The sequence below is a fragment of the Marmota flaviventris genome, chromosome 18 (assembly GCF_047511675.1).
Source record: "Marmota flaviventris isolate mMarFla1 chromosome 18, mMarFla1.hap1, whole genome shotgun sequence".
Classification (NCBI taxonomy): Eukaryota; Metazoa; Chordata; class Mammalia; order Rodentia; family Sciuridae; genus Marmota; species Marmota flaviventris.
The window spans coordinates 39781772-39798834 of NC_092515.1; the positions used below are offsets into that span (position 1 = coordinate 39781772).

The window sequence follows — 17063 nt, forward strand, 5'->3', positions numbered from 1 at the left end:
AATCCATTTTGTACCCTACCTATATGTATATACTAAATTTTAAAACATAAACTTAGATAATCAATTTCTAAATCAGAATTACTAGCATTTGTGTTTTGAGACTTATCTACTATTGAGACTCAGTTGTGCTAGACACATAAAATAGTTATATCTTTTAACTATTGTAAATTTTTGTGAGTGGGAGGCTTTGAGTTCAATTCCCAATACCGCCCAAATAATAATAATAATATTTGAGGGCTGGGAATGTGGCTTAGTGGTAGAGCACACACCTAGCATGCATAAGACCCTGGTACTGCAAATTAAATAGATAGATAGATAGATTTGAAAAATTGTGAGGTTGCTTGGTGATTTCAAAATGAAGAAACAGGAAAGTTAAATGGAAATGCATCTGTTGATTATTAAATATTGTTTTTTAAGCATTTTAGAAGCTAATACAGTTTTAGAAATATAATAGAAACTTTTTTCTATTTTCTCTTTCTGACTTTTGGTACATTCTTTTTTGGTATTAATATTCTTGACTCTTAAATTTATTTATTTCCCAGGAGAAATTTGCATTGTAGGTAAAGCACACGTTCACAGAGTTTCAAATCTATTGTTCTAGTTTATTCTTAAATACACTGTTATTGGAAATTATCAGCCTATGGAGTTCCTGGTCGCCCATTTCCTTCCTCTAAGGGAATATGATGTTACCAACTTATCACTCACTGAATTGTTTTAAATATTATACGGCAGACTTTTGACATTCATCATAATAATCACACAACCTGTTCCACTTAAAATTTCATTGAAGGATCTTCCATATTATAATGTTATATTGAAATATTGTGTATTTAAAAATCTTTTAAAATTATTCCATTTTCTGGCAGAAAGTATCTTGACAGAAATGCATGGGGAAAAGAGCAATGCAATTTAAATGTCACATTTATCCCTTGCAATAAATTCTACATCCAGGCAGCTGTATTCTCAGTGAGGTTTTCCTGTCAGTTACCAGTTCTCAGTTAGTAGTTCACCTTTTAACTTCCTGAAAGACTTCCTTGGGCAAAGGAAACTCATTCCTTAAAATTTTAGGCAACGAGAAGCTGAATTTTTATTGTTAGTTGTAATATTTACTTAATGAGTCAGAGGGCAACCTGTGTAAATTTTTCTCTTAAATTTTTATATTTTTGCTCTGGATTCTTGCTCCAAACTTTAGCAAAAGGGTGGAAGCTTCTGTACATTAGAAGCTCTATCATTTTCTTAAAAGAATTGAAAATGTTCAAGAAGGAATGAAATGTCTAGCCTACATCTTCTCCATAAGAGTTGATTTCCTGATCATTTCCTGGACAGATAGTTTATGTTTCTCTGTCACCTTAAAACTGGGCACTGTCATCTGACTTTGCCAATAAAATATAAATGTCAAAATATGTGCAACGGTTTGGTGGGAATACTTCATTTCTGGCACTTGATATGCCCCATATCTGTTTACCTACCCGCCCAACCATATACTACTAAAATTTTAGTTATTTATTTTGGTTCTATTTTTTAAATTGACATATATGTATATATTTAAGGTATATATTATGATAAATTGACACATGAATACCATGTATTCTGTTCCTATGCAGTTAATAAGCATTTTCATCTCCTGGAACACTTATCATTTCTATGTGTTGAGGAACTTCAGAATCTTCTCTTCTAATTATTCTGAAATGTTGCACAGAGTGTCAAGCCATATCTACCTTACCATGGTTTAAAATACCTGGACAGCAAAACCTAATTTCCACTTTTCTTACTGGATTTATATTAGTTATTATCTAACCTCTTTCCATCTCATCTCTCTTTTTCCCTGCCCTTATCAATCTCTACTGGCCACTATTACATTCTTCTTCTGTGAGACCACTTTTTTTTTTTTAAGTTTCCACAAATGAGTGAAAATATGCAGCATTGTCTTTCTCCCACCCCTCTCTCCAATTGCTTTAGTAAGTGGAAGCATGGAAGTTGATTTAGAGGAGCCATAATAAGCCCTCACTTTGAGAAGGGTTGCCATGGAGATGCTGATAACCCGTAACAGACTCCATGAGCAGGAGGCAAACTTGGAGACTATGGGTGATACTTACCTTCACAGTAGACCCAACCCAACAGGATGCTTCACCTTTGGATGTTTGATAGGAGCTTCAAAATGCCCTAAATTTTAGTTCAAAAACAATCTCTCTTTACAGATTGTAAATTAATATATAAACACCCTCCCTCCTTTTTCTACAGTTTTCCTCACATTTCTTCTACAGCTTTTTCAACACTACATTAGTGTGTCTTCTACTATGAGGCATTTGTAATACATAGAAGAGCAGAATCTATGTTTTGAATAAAGCACACTAAAAATACTGTATTAAAGTTTAAAATGGAAAAGCATCAGTTCAGTTCACATGACTTTTGTACCTAAGAAAAATAATGTCAATGGTGGGCACATTGGTCAACTGCTCTGCCTACTACAGTGTGTCTGCTGCCAAGGCTGAGCTTCTGAACAAAATCAAAGATATGCCAGAGGAGGTGGCTGAGGAAGAGGAGCAGATGGATGTCAATGAAAAAAAGGCTGAGCTTATTGAAAGCCTCACCCACAAGCTGGAGACACTCCAGGAAGCCAAGGGGAGTCTGCTCATGGACATCAAGCTTAATAATGCCTTGGGAGAAGAGGTGGAGGCTGTGATCAGTGAGCTCTGCAAGCCCAATGAGTTTGACAAGTACAAGATGTTCATAGGGGACCTGGACAAGGTGGTGAACCTGCTGCTCTCCCTCTCGGGGCGCCTGGCCCGTGTAGAGAACGTCCTTAGCGGCCTTGGTGAAGACGCTAGTAATGAAGAAAGGAGCTCTCTGAACGAGAAAAGGAAGATGCTGGCTGGGCAGCACGAGGATGCCCTGGAGCTCAAGGAGAACCTCGATCGCAGGGAGCGAGTGGTGCTGGACATCCTGGCCAATTACCTCTCGGAGGAGCAACTCCAGGATTACCAGCACTTCGTGAAAATGAAGTCGACACTCCTCATCGAGCAGCGCAAGCTGGACGACAAGATAAAACTGGGCCAAGAGCAGGTCAAGTGTCTGCTGGAGAGTCTGCCCTCAGACTTCACTCCCAAGACTGGGGCCCTGGCTCTGCCTCCAGACCTCACCAGCGAAACGACTCCTGTTGGGGGATGTACTTTCAGTGGCATTTTTCCAACATTAACCTCTCCAAAAATACCCCACCAAAAGATCCCGGCTTCTCTCAACACTATTTAATCTGAAAAAAAAAAAAAATGTTTCAGTACAAACCACTGTATAAACTACATGGGTTATTGGGGCTTTCCTGGATAAGAGGAAGAAAGTTCTATTCAGAAAGAAGCCTGGTTTTTCCTTCTTGCCCTTCATGATTCATCTTTTGAGAGCTTGAATGCTGCTGGAAACTTTCCCCCTTTCAATTGTTACTTTGTAGTAGAAAGAAAGTTAATGAAACTGTGAGGACTGGTTGGAGGGTGTTGATTGCTCGTTTAGGTTTTAACCGGCTGAGGTGACATAGATCAGTGTGTCACCCTCAGGAATGTATCCACAGTGGCCTTTCGTGCTGGTGGGCAGGGTGCAAGTACCATTGATGAAGGGTCTGCGACAGCCTTAAAAAGACACACGTTGAGAAGAAACTTGCAAAACCTTGAACATTGTTATTTATATTTTTAAAAATGAAAAAGATCATTATGTTTGTGTGCTAACCACTTATTTGATTCTATTTTGTGGTGGATGTAGACGTTCACGTCTGAGCTTTGTATTTTGTGAAATAATGAAGAATTCCAAAGATAGTAAAAAAAAAAAAAGAAAAAGAAAAATAATGTCAAAATTAATCAACAAAAAATAGTGACTGGAAACCTGGAATATATGTCCATCTGATTCCAAAATTCATATTCTTTTCACAAAAATCAAAACATTTTCCTAGCTAATAAAACCTAACTCCCAAAGTTGTCATGAGGATTAAATAGGTTATCCTGTGCAAAGCAACCGTCCAGAGTCTGACTCCAAGAAATACTCCATAAATGTTAATTTATCTTCAATAATACTCAAGGTGCCCCTTAAATTTTAATCAGGTGCCCTTACATATTAAAATTGTCAAACAGCAATCATTATGGTCCCTAGTGATTAGTTCCTTTGCCACAATAGTTCATAATGCTCTTTCCAGACCTTTAAAATGAAATTGCAACTTAATCCTGCATCCTTTTTCTGCTTACTAAAATCTGACCTATCCCTGTATATGCATTATGAAATAACTACAATTTTCAGTAGACTTAATTACATGAAATTGTCCAATTTTTCTCCTTGTCTTCATTCCCTTTGGCATTATGTTGATAAACCATTGTTAAGTCAGCTTTTTTTGTTGCTGTGACAAATACCTGAGAAAAACAATTTAGAGGAAGACAGACTAATTTTGCCTCCTGGTTTCAGAGGTTTGAGTGCATGGTTGGCTGGTTCCATTGCCTTGGGTTTGAGGAGAGGCAGAACATCATGGCAACCAAGAAGCAAGAGAGAGGGGTGGGGAGAGAGATGAAGAGGAGGGCAGAGGGAAGGAGGAGGAAGGAGGGAGAGAAGACAGAAAAAGAGAGAAGGAGAAGAAGAAAAAGAGATAAAGGACCAGGGACAAGATATACACTTCTAGGACATGTCCTCAGTGACCTACTTCTTTCAATTGTGCCTTACCACCTGGATTCCGCTGCCTCCCTGTAATCTATTAAAATGACAAATTCATCAAATGAAATATCTCACCAATGAGGTTAGAGCGCTCATGATCCAATCATTTTCTAAAAGTCCTACCTCTAAACATTGCTGTATTGAGGACCAAGCCTTCAAGGAAGGAGTCTGGGAGGGACATCTTGGATCTCAACCATAACAACCATGTAGTATTCTAGCATATACATAATATATAATATGTATATGTATATATTATGTACAATATGTATGTATATTATGTACAATGTGTATATGTTTATATATTAGGTATATATCTATATCAGATTATATATTTGTATCAGACTATATGTAGTCTAAACATGAGGTTCAAATTTTCCAACTAACTGAATGTAAATGTACACACACTTACTTTTATGGATCAGCGTTGTTATTGATTTTATCTTTAGGCTATATATTCTAACATTTTTAAAACATTTTATTTTTGTTACATTCCTAGGCAAAGGCCAGTCTCATAATTTAGAGATTGTTTATTTAAAGAAATAATGAAACCGAAGCTTGTGGTAGATTTAACATCCACTAGGAACACACAAGAAAATTAACATATTAACAGATCTTCTGTTAAAGCTTTTTGGTGTACCAAAAGCATATAAATACAAAATACTAAAAGAGCATGTTTGCTTGTTTTACTTTTCTTGTACTTATTGAATATTTATCACTGAATTTCTACATGCAGATTTGGAAGTGCATTTACAAACACCTAGACTATTGAAATTTAAAGTATCTTTAAATATCCTCTAATATGCCCTCTGAGTTTATACAAATGAACCTGAGGTTTAGAAAAGGACTATATGAAAACAATATGCTTGCTTATAGCTTAGAACTAGTAAAAGTTATATAACTATTTGGAAGATGGAGTGAGGACAGATATGTTCAGTCTCTGAGCAGAAATAAAATTGACCTTTTCGGAACACTCCACATGAATTCTGTGCTGCAACAGGACCAAGTCATGTTTCTTAAACTCACTAACTATGTGAAGAACCTTGTATGGAAAAAGGTAAGAAAAATAATGTAAACCACCATAAAAACAGCTAAAAAGCAAGAAACAAGCAATAAAACCCAAAATAGAAGAAAAGAAAGAAAAAGAAATTAGCTATATTGTCATGGAAATTGATTTGAGGTATATCATTCATAGCGTTCTACCTTTCTCAATCTGTTGTCATGAAATCAAAAGTGAGTCATCATGAAGGCCAAGTGTAAGCCAATCTTGGCATCCAGATTGGCACAAGGGAGTTTAAATATTCCAAGTTGCACTTTGGAATATTGAATTGTAGAGCATAAACTTCTACTGTAAGAGGGTGAATTCTGATGCTAAATTACCTGGAATTTAATCCCAGCTGCTTGATTTACTACTTGTAAATTGACCTTGGACATGTTACTGAATCTCTGTGCCAAGGATTTTTCACCTGTAAAATAGGATGATAATACTTCAGATTTCATAAACTGGTTGTGAAAGATAAACAAGCTCATACATGAGCAAAATTTAGGAGAGCCAGGCTGCCTGCCATACTGTATAAGTAATCTTACAGTGAACATAGACGAACACATTTATTATTGTTGTTGCATTATTAGTATTTTTAAGACTGCAAGGAACCTCAAGCCATTCAAGTTTCACATCTAAGTCTGTCTAAAAAGTGTACGAGAAAATCTTTTTGCATTTAGCTCATGGGAAAGGCTCAATTTATTACCCTATTCTGTGTGACGGTGGAACTCCAATTTCCTCAGCTTTATTGTCATGTCAATGATTCAAACTCCAAATTGTGGGTACTAACTGGTCTCTTCTAATGGCTTACACCAGTTTAACTTCACACATTTTAAACTTGTGGTAATCAGGCCACCTAGACACTTTTTAATTTAATCTCCATGGATGTCTTAGCTCCCACATTCCAAACACTTTGATCAGGGTGTTCTCTGTGACAAGAAGACAGCCTTTCAAATGTGAGGGATGCTCTTCTCTGTCCTTACTGATAAGTAACAACCTTTCCCATATTCCTGAAGAATTTCAATGCAGATTTCAGATCCACTCAAGATTTATCTAATCTCACTTCTATGCAGTTAATTTTAGGTAGTAATTTATCATTGAACAGGAATCCATTTAATTATGTCAGTCTAACATTATATTTTGATAAATCCCTTTGTTTGACTATTAACAATGTTGGCAAACTAATAATTAGATGCTGAATTGATTAATAAGGTTTGACTGTTAACAATTTGATTCTACTATTTCAGCTTGACACTTATTGAATGAGGGTTTTCCGCTGTTAGGCTGATAATTTGAATGATACACGCTAATTGATTTGCATCCATCATTCCTTCTCATTTACTCATACAAAACTTATTTGTAACCTTTGGGTAGTTTATGGTATGTATTCAAGAGGTACTTCAGACACCAATCTGTCCCCAAATCTTTGCTTTATTGCTACAGATTATTAAGCAGTTCCACATTATAGACACAAAGAATGACTTGGGAATCAAATTAAAACAAGTTTAAATAGACTGCAAAATCTTCTCAGCAGACTGACTTCTACATTAAATACCCAAATTAATGCATATCACCATTCAGGCAAAGGACTTCTAGACTTTCAGCTATAATGCTCACTCTTAAGCATAATAATAAAAGTTAAATAAAATATTAAGTTCATTCCATAATTACATATTAAACAGATATAAAATGCAATTATATTGGGGTAAAAACTTCTTTAGCTTCCTTGTATCCATTAGATAGTACTCAAATTGTGCTTAAAGGACAAAACTAATATTGCCTAAGTCTTAAAATACTTATTCCCTCACTCATTCATTCATTTGTTCACCCATTCACTCTGCTCTGTTGAACTTTATCAACCCTCGGTTGGTATTTCTTAGTTATCTTTTTTTTTTGCATCCATTTTTCATTGTTTTGTTTCTAGCAATACTTTGTGTTTTCAAGTCAAACAATTTTTTACATCCAAATTATCTTAAGTCTATAAAAATCACTATCATTCTGTTCAGGCTGAACTTGAAGGCCACAATTCATAATGATGATGTAAGAGGTATGGATACCTCTCTATTAAATACCATAGCACATAACCTTACAAAGCAGAAATTCTTAAGATAAATAGGAGAGACAGAAATACAGCAAACAACAGAGACTTCCATATTTGCAACTATTACTAACAAATGTTAGCCTTTATAACTTACTTTACATTATATATGTATTGATGCAATAATATTGCACAATAAAGACCCTTAACACCATTAGCAAAATTTGCATGTATTGCTCAGTCATCAACCATGTTCAGCAAGGCAACTTTTCTGCTTTTCCCTTGGTTTGCTTATCTGGGGTTTGGCTATTAGCTAATTAGGGTAGACTTGATTAAAATTATTGGAGTAACTCATCTCTGGTCCATGTATCCCTTATCCTCTTTCCTGGGACTTCTGGCTTGGCCTGGACATTTCCATTTAATGATGGTAGGAAAGAAATGAGCAAATTCAGAAACCTAATGCTAAGATTCATTTGGCCCTACAGGAAAATCAAGGTGAAATAAAGGAAGAGGTCATAAGATGAAAATAAGTCTGCAGTGTAGAATAATATTTTTAATCCTGTGGTATCAAATTAACATTTTATGAGTTTAAGGATATATTTAAATATTTTAGTCTCCAATTCCTCCCAATGTGAATCACCTTAGCTTATTAAATACCAGTTGATATATCATATTTGGTAACATATATAAGATTCTAAGACCAGCATAAGGCTTAATCTATGTTAAATAAATGTAAACACATTTTTACCCTGAATTCTTCCTCTCAGTTGTAGACAGAAACACAGAGATAACTTTTTGTGATAGGTGTGCAAACCTCAGACCTAAAAAAAATTTAGCTCAGTTTATAAGGGTGTTCTATTTTTCTTCCATTTCAGAAAGTATCACCAAGATATAAAGAACATTCTTTTCTTTCTACACATCCAACTCTGTTTATCTGTTGCAAGTTTTAATTGTAACTTTTATTACATAATACTGAAATACTTTACTTTCTACTTCTGCCAAGAAAGGTGTACAGAGATAGGTACATGAAAGAGATAGGTCTGTCTCTTCCATTTGGGATTTGTGTCTTGCCATCTGCTTTTATGTTTTTTGTTGCCTGCTAAGAATCCATGTACCCTCCAGCCACAGGTTCCACACAGAGCTTCTAATAAGATGAACTTTGCACTAAGATGTCTTCGTTGTGAATGAAGTATTTCCTTCCCGCCAAGGTCATCCTTTTCTGCTCCAGGTGCTAATTTGTGCTGCTCTTGATCCACTCATATTATTGATAGAGGAGTCCTTGGTACGTGTTATATTGAAATATTACTAATGTATGAACTGTAACATTAAATTTCTAATCTAATCAATCAAATGGCATATATATGCAGTAGATGCTTGGCTAGTAAAAAGATTAATTGCCATGTGCAATGAAAACTAACTCTCTATCAGGTGAAATATTGCATGTCTCCCACAGAAAGATGGAAGCCTGAACACTGTGTTAAGCTAATGACTACTTCTGCCATTCAACCATATGGATTGCCTTTAAGACAAACCGAAATGAAGATTAAAGGCATGTAAAATCAACTCTCTATTAAAGCAGTTAGGGCTTTTCTCCAGATTCTACAGGAAAATTATGCAATCTGTTGCAAAACCAGGCACTTGTCTCCCAGATGGTGCCCAGAATCTATCTAAGCAAACACTTCTTCCCTGCTCTGTGTAACAAACCAGGCATATTTTTGATTTTCTGTGCGTGATTATGCATCTGAAGACATTTACACGGGAAGGGCCTTGTAGAGTTGTTGTAGATTTGCATTGTAAAACTCCACAATGTTGTGGTAATATACACTTCTGAGAGCAAACCTGAAGTTATCAAGTAAAGAATGATTCTGCTTTCTGAGAAGTACTATGTCCCTGATTTGTTGGCTAGCATTTATTTTTTTCAAAAACATTCTGCATGCTGCTGATCAAAATGTAAAGCCGTGAGTCTCTCAGATTGTGATAATCTCTTAATTAATATGGACAAGATTGCTTTCTTGGAGGCCTACTGTGAAGTACATTATTGGTAATAAGGAACATGTATTTAATTATTACTGAGGAAATTTTTGTATGGAAAGATCTTCCCTTTTGAATAGATAACCCCAAAAGATTTTATTTTCTCTCTGCATGTATTGGACATAAAAATCAGGCTACATTATCATTCATATCTTTTCCATCATTTTTCTGGATCTTCTTGCTCTATTCCTGCCCAGAACTCATTTCTGTCTCTCTTTGGCTTGACTAACTGGATACATCTTCAAGCTCAAGAATGATGTTTTTCATTACCTGAAATTGAGTCACATACATGGTATGTTCATCTAGGCTACCAGGAATGTACTTGTCTCAGAATTACCATGGTGCCTGCCTTCCAAAATCTAGTCTATGAGGAGGACAAATGAACCATATTTTAATTTGTGTATTTCTTTTCCCTACTAAAAATATTGGCCCATGATAAGCACTCAGAGATTTTTGTTAGCTTGCTTGCTTGATTGGCTATAGTTTAATAAATACTGAGTAAATTAATTAATTCATGAGGGAAACTTAAACACACATGCATGCACACACACACACATATATATATATATATATATATATATATACACAGTATGTAAAGAATGTATACTATATAAAATATTTTTCCTATATAAACTGTATTATATAAAATTTATATATATATATATATATGTGTGTGTGTGTGTGTGTGTGTGTGTGTGTGTATATACACATATTTAATTTTTCTTCATGACTTACATGGATAAGTTAATTAATCAGTTCATCCATTTATTTATTTTAAATATATGGTATTACTGTATATATTTAAGTTTACTTCATGAGAAGAAATCAGAAATCCATATACATATATGGATACATGTGTGTATGTATATGTATGTGTGTATATATATGTATATATAGAGTACAGATCTGCTTACCTGGCTTAACGGACACAGAAGTGAGTAGAACCAGTCACTGATAGGAGCACATAAATGTACTACTGGAGACTGAGTGTGGACTAGTTTGAATTAAAATCTCCAAAGGGCCAACCTAAGGGAGATACCCATACATTCACAAGTTTTACCTTCAGGGGTCTCATCAAGTTTTCTTGGTAAAAATTTGAAGAAAACTCCCTTTAAGTTTGGTCCGGGTGAGGGTAAAGTAAACCATTTTGAAATATCCCCCAGAGCTTTCTGTAAAAGATAGAGAGAAGGACTTCTCCAGAGACTTAGGTACTTGGGAGGAAGCACAATTATCAGCTCCAGCTTTTTGTAACCTTTCTACACTCCTGGGAGGTGGGTAGTGGAGCTGAGAAACACTTGTGAGTGTCACAGGCCATAAACACAGAACCACTAAAGGACTGAGACCTAAATATGGGGTCATGGGACATTTCCCTGTCTCCACAGCTTGCTACCACAATAGGAATCCTATATTTAAAAAGAGGGTTAGAGTTTATGTAACTGCAAAGTGTTAATTCTACTTAAGAAGGAATTCATAGGGAAACTTATAGATAACAAGGAGACAAAAACAGGGATACCAAATGAAATTTTAGCTGTTGATATCTGTAGCTACAGCAAACAGTAAGCACAGCTAATGCCAAGAGAGATAAACATAAACTCTCATGTAAAAATCTAACTACTAGATTAATTTTACCCAATACATCATGCCTAGCTAGCAACAACAAATTGTAAGAGATGCTAAAACACAGGAACAAACACAATCTATAGAGACAAAGCAAATATCATAACCAGAGATTTTGTTATTATCAGATCTGACCAGGGATTTAAAATGACTGACTTTAATATGCTAAGTATTCTAGTGAAAATGATAGGAAATATACAATAAAAGATGGTAAGTTAAGGAAAGATATTATAAAAATTATCAAAAAAGGAAATGTTAGATACAACAGCAATTCTTAAACTGAAAAACAAGTTGAAAAGCAAAGAGAAAAAAGGGACAGAATATTTGAGAAACTTAGAGCAATTTAAAAAGATTTAAAGAGTACCAGAAAGAGAACAAAGAAAAAAATTTAAAGAAAGTATTGCTATAATAATAAAATCTGAGAATTTTATTTAGAAACCAAACCATGAGTCTTAAAATTTAACAGAATACAATCAGGATAAATACCCATAAAATCTGCTCTTAGGCATATTATATTAAAACTGCACTCCACTATTATGTATAAATATAATGCACCAACAAAATAATTATGAGCCAGCTTAAAAAAGAAGTAACAGATAAAAATAATTTAATGAGCTGAAAAGACACAAAATCAAAGACAGAGAAATTCTTAAAAAGGACACAGAGGGAATAAAATACCTTAACTAGAGGGCACTAACTGTAAGAATCACATCAGGCTTGTCAAAGGCAGAACAAGCAAGGAGAGTATGTAACAAAATCTTCATATTAAAAAAAAAAAACCTAGAATTTTGAATCCAGTGAAATTACTCTTCAAAAGTGGAGAATAAATAAAGCCTTTCCAAAACAACACAGAGAATTTGTCACCAGCAGAATTTCCATGCAATAAGTATTAAAAGAAGTTCTTCAGAGAAAAGGCAATTCTTATAAATAACATGGTTCTAAATTTAAAAATAAAAAGTTTCATAGAAGGAATAAATGAAAATAAAATATCTATACCTCTTATTCCCTTCTGATCTAATAGATAACTGTTTGTGCCAAGTATTAGTAGTAGCAATGTGTTGGGTGTTTGAAGAAAAGAATGAGATAAATGAATGGCAGTGAGATTACAAGGGATTAAAAGGAAACATTAGAAATACTCTCAGTTTGCTGGACTAGCTGTGAAACAGTGAAGGGCTATTTGGAAGTGGACTTGTACTTATTGTAAATGTACATTACAAATGCTAGGGAAAATCTTAAAAGTTTTTTGAAAGAAGTACAATTCATAAGTCAAGAGGGGGAAATGCAATAATATAAAACAGTTGCTTAAAATTAGAGAAGGCAGAAAATGGAGATGTATCAAAGGAAAGAAACAAAGAATAAGTGCAGCAAAGAATACTTATAAAAGTGATAGTTATTAACCCAAACAATCACATGATCACCTTCAATGTGAATAGTGAAATATGCTGATTAAAAGACAATATCAGAGTAGATAGAAAATAATACCCAACTAAATATTGCTTACAATGTATCCACTTTACATATACAGAGATAGACAGATTGTATTAGTCAGCTTTCCAGGACTGCAATAATATACCTGAAGAAATTAACTTATAAAGAGGAAAGGTTCACTTTGCACCACAGTTTAGAGGTTCTGGCCAAAGATTGGGTGAACCCATTTCTCCAGGACACTGGTAGGTGTGCTGGAGAACAGCAGGAAAAACATGTGGTAGAACAAATTGCTCACTTCATGAGCCAGGAAGTAAAATGAATGAGGAAGGAGCTAATAAGGTCCCACATCTTCTTTGTACACATGCCCCAATGACCTGATAGCTTCCTACTAAGCCTCACCTCTTAAAAGTGACACTGTTTCCTAATAGTTCCACCCTAGTGGCCAGGCCTTTAACACATGAGCCTTTAGGGCACATGCAACATCCAACTACAGAATAGTTGTAAAGCATTTCAATGTAAAGGGTTGATTTCTCATTAGTTTCTGGTTGGAATGAAAAATGGTAAAGCCATGTCAGTTTCTTATCAAATATATTCTTATTATATGATCCAATTCAGCAATTGTGCTCCTTAATATTATACAAATGAGTTGAAAAAACCCATATTTACACAGAAATCCTGCTTATGAGTATTTATAATAGTGTTATTTATTATTGTCAAACCTGGAAGTAACCAGGATGCCTTACAAAAGGGAAATGAATAAACGAATTGTGCACATTAATTCAATGGACTTTTATTCAGTATTCATAAGAAATGATCTACCAAGTCAAAGAGAGGAGTTTTCTTTTGAAACTAGGGTTTAAACTTGTGGGTGCTTTAACATGGGCTACATCTCCAGCCCTTTTTATTTTGAGACAAGGTTTTGCTAAATTGCTTAGGGTCTCATGGTTTCTGAGACTGGCTTTGAACTTACCATCCTCCTGTCTCTGCCTCTTCAGTTTTTGGAATTGTAGGCCTGTGCCACTGCACCTGGCCAACACAAAGGATATCATTTACATCAAATAGACTGTTCTATATGAAATGGTAATGGTGTATAGATGTGAACATGCATTCATTTGTCAAAACCCCTAAAATGCATAATACAAAAAGTAAACTTTAACATAAAGCATGGATTATAATAACAAGAACAAAATATTGATGTCGCTTCGTTATTGCAATGAGTATGATTCACTAATGCAAGGTGTTAACACAAGAGGAATCTCTAAGTGTGGAGGGTGGAGAAGGGTTCAGTGTGCAGAACTCTTTGTATTACCTGCTCAATTATTCTGTAAATCTAACATTGTATTAAAATAAAGCCTATTAATTATTAAAATAGTACATCCAAAATGATAACATTCCAGTCGTACAGCAGTTCCAAATAATGAAAATTTTTGGGTCACAATTTTGCTCTTCTACCCTTCCTAATCCTCCCTCAAACAGATGGACTTGCTTCAGAACTGCCAAATCAACAATGGAAATGAGAATTTCATATGCTTACTCCACATTTAAAAGATGATGGATTCGTACTGAGAGGAGAAATACATTAATGCTTAGAAATTACAGTAATGTGTTTTTCCTAAAGATACTGGAAAACATCTGTCTTCAATATGGATTTGAATCATTAAACAAGTAGTTTCCTTTATTACCTTTATTCATCTAGTATATATATTTTTTCTTTCTTTTTTTTAGATATTTCTTTTTTTTATTGGTTGTTCAAAACATCACAAAGCTCATGACATATCATCTTTCATACATTTGATTCAAGTGGGTTATGAACTCCCATTTTTACCCCACATACAAATTGCAGAATCACATCGGTTACACATTCACATTTTTACATAATGCCATATTAGTGACTGTTAGTATATATTTACTCTTTAGAAATAATAATTCTCAATGACTTAGAGAATGCAATGACATGTAAGTGATCATTCCTGGACAAGGTTTTTATGGTCCAGGTGAAATAAAATGTATAATTAGGTGTAATATATTGCATTGCACGTATGATTCACATATATATGTATATATATGTATATATATATATATATATAAAAAAACTTAATGAATTCATCATAATCTCAGAAGTAATTAAAATGTTTTTTTCTTAATTAAAACAACATTCATCATATGGAATAGAATGGTGATTTTCTATGCTTTCTATAACATATAATAAGGGACATCAGAGTAAACTATTTGGTTTGGAGAAGATGAAAAGATAGTTGGTCAAGACAAGTTGTACCCTTGATGCTTCTTGATCATTCTTTCTTTAACTTATGCCTTTCGAGAAATATTTATGGGACATGTTTGAGAAGAGCTAACATTAACCAAGGCATTGAAGTATGAAAATGCTCTACATGTTTATCCAACAACAACTAAATCATCAGAAATTTTCCAATATGAACTTACCTGGTAGATGGTTCACTTTGGGTCACTGAGCCTCTGAGTACTATAAATTGCTGCTTTTCTGCTGCAGAAGGTAGAAGGATGTGGCCCAGTGGTAGAACTTCCCATTAGGAGTCTTCTACCATTTAATTAGAATAGATACCAAGTGACCGATAACCGTTTAATTAAAATAGGTTAACCATAGAAAGGGATTTATCTTGAAGCCATCTGAAGTGAAATCAAATGTTTTTAGTTATTGATTGAGTCATTATATTCTACATTAAAAAATGACTCCTTACCTTTACTTTTGTATATTTGATGATTTTTGCACACTGTTTAACTAGATGGAATCCCAAGGTGCCTTTGCTTGGGATGGTATTAACCATAAGTGTGCATATTTCAACCAGATGTAGTTGAGAAGCATTGTTCTTCCTCTAACAATGGACCTATATTGTCAGAGACCAATGGAATTAAAAGGTTTTCAATTTTTCAAAAGTAATAGAATAATTTAGGATAGAGGAACTTAAGAATTGAAGGGGAGATAAGGTTAGGAAACTATGTTATATCATAAAATATAACATAATATATCATTATATTTTAATAATAATTAAAATCTAAAGAAATAGTTTATGATTAGTTACATATTGCTAATTTTTCCTTTAGCAAAGATGATATCTGGTATTTTATACATGTTATGTCTAGCACTTATTATCCTGAATCTAAATTCTATTTGTATAACTATGGAATACAAGTTCTTGAGATTTTACTAGGGATAAAACTTACTGTTACTACGATATGTTATATATCATCTAGAGATTTACTTCAGAAATGACTTCAAGCATACCAGCCTTTCTTTGATACTTTTTCGTAGTTTTGTGGAAGGATCATGAGTAGATGTGTAATTTCACTTTATTTCTTCTTTCTTTTTGATAACGTAAGAGGCTCTTTAAAGGGAAAGATACTCTGCACATGACAGCTTTGCATGAATACAATTGTAAAACCCTTGTAAGGGGGCAACCATTTCATTCCATTTATGAATTCATTAAATCAAGGGCTTCTTGGCCTTTATTCTGTAGGTTCACTTTGAGTTTTTCCTGTGTGTGGCACATGTCAAGTAGCCAGATTTGCTTGGAAGAAATTGACTCTTTTAATCAAGATTTTAATTCAGGTCTCTAGACACGTATCAGACACATGAATTTAACTTCTCTTTGAGTCTTCTTAAAGAATGGGTCATTCTTTGAGTTCAGTTACATTTTTTATTGTATTCCCATTGGACTTAAGAATTAAAAATGGATTCAATGATTTCTTTTTATGAATGTTCCTCAACTTTTATCTACAAACAGCAGACAGTAAATACTTGAGCCCCTTGCACATACAGGTTCTGTTATCATAACTACCCAATTCTGCCTTTGGAGAGGGAAAGGAACAATGTGTACAATAAAGCTTTAATTACAAAAATAGGAGAATTTGCAGGATTTGGTTCACAAATCTTAGTTTGCAGACTTCTGATTGTATAGCATGCATCATATACAATATAGTATGTAAAATTATATAGTGTACAATACTAACATAGTTTTACACATAAACTTTGGGTTAACTATCCTAGTTTTTAATCATTTAGTGGATATAATATCAGTGCCTCAGTTTATCCCTACTGCTATATATAAGGTAGATAGCTTTGCTAACACCCCTGGCCAAGTGATGTGGTTTGTGGATCACAACCTTCTTTATGAATACCATCTTGACAAAAGAGAAAAAAAAAGAGGGAGAGAGGCATCAAACAATGAAAATCAATGAAATAAATCAGCCAAA

At 34.2% G+C, this 17063-nt stretch overlaps 1 pseudogene; it reads left to right on the forward strand.

Annotated features, from left to right (window-relative positions):
• Positions 1-2433: 2433 nt before the first annotated feature.
• On the forward strand, positions 2434-3579 carry LOC114095664 (protein Shroom3 pseudogene; annotated as a pseudogene).
• Positions 3580-17063: the final 13484 nt, after the last annotated feature.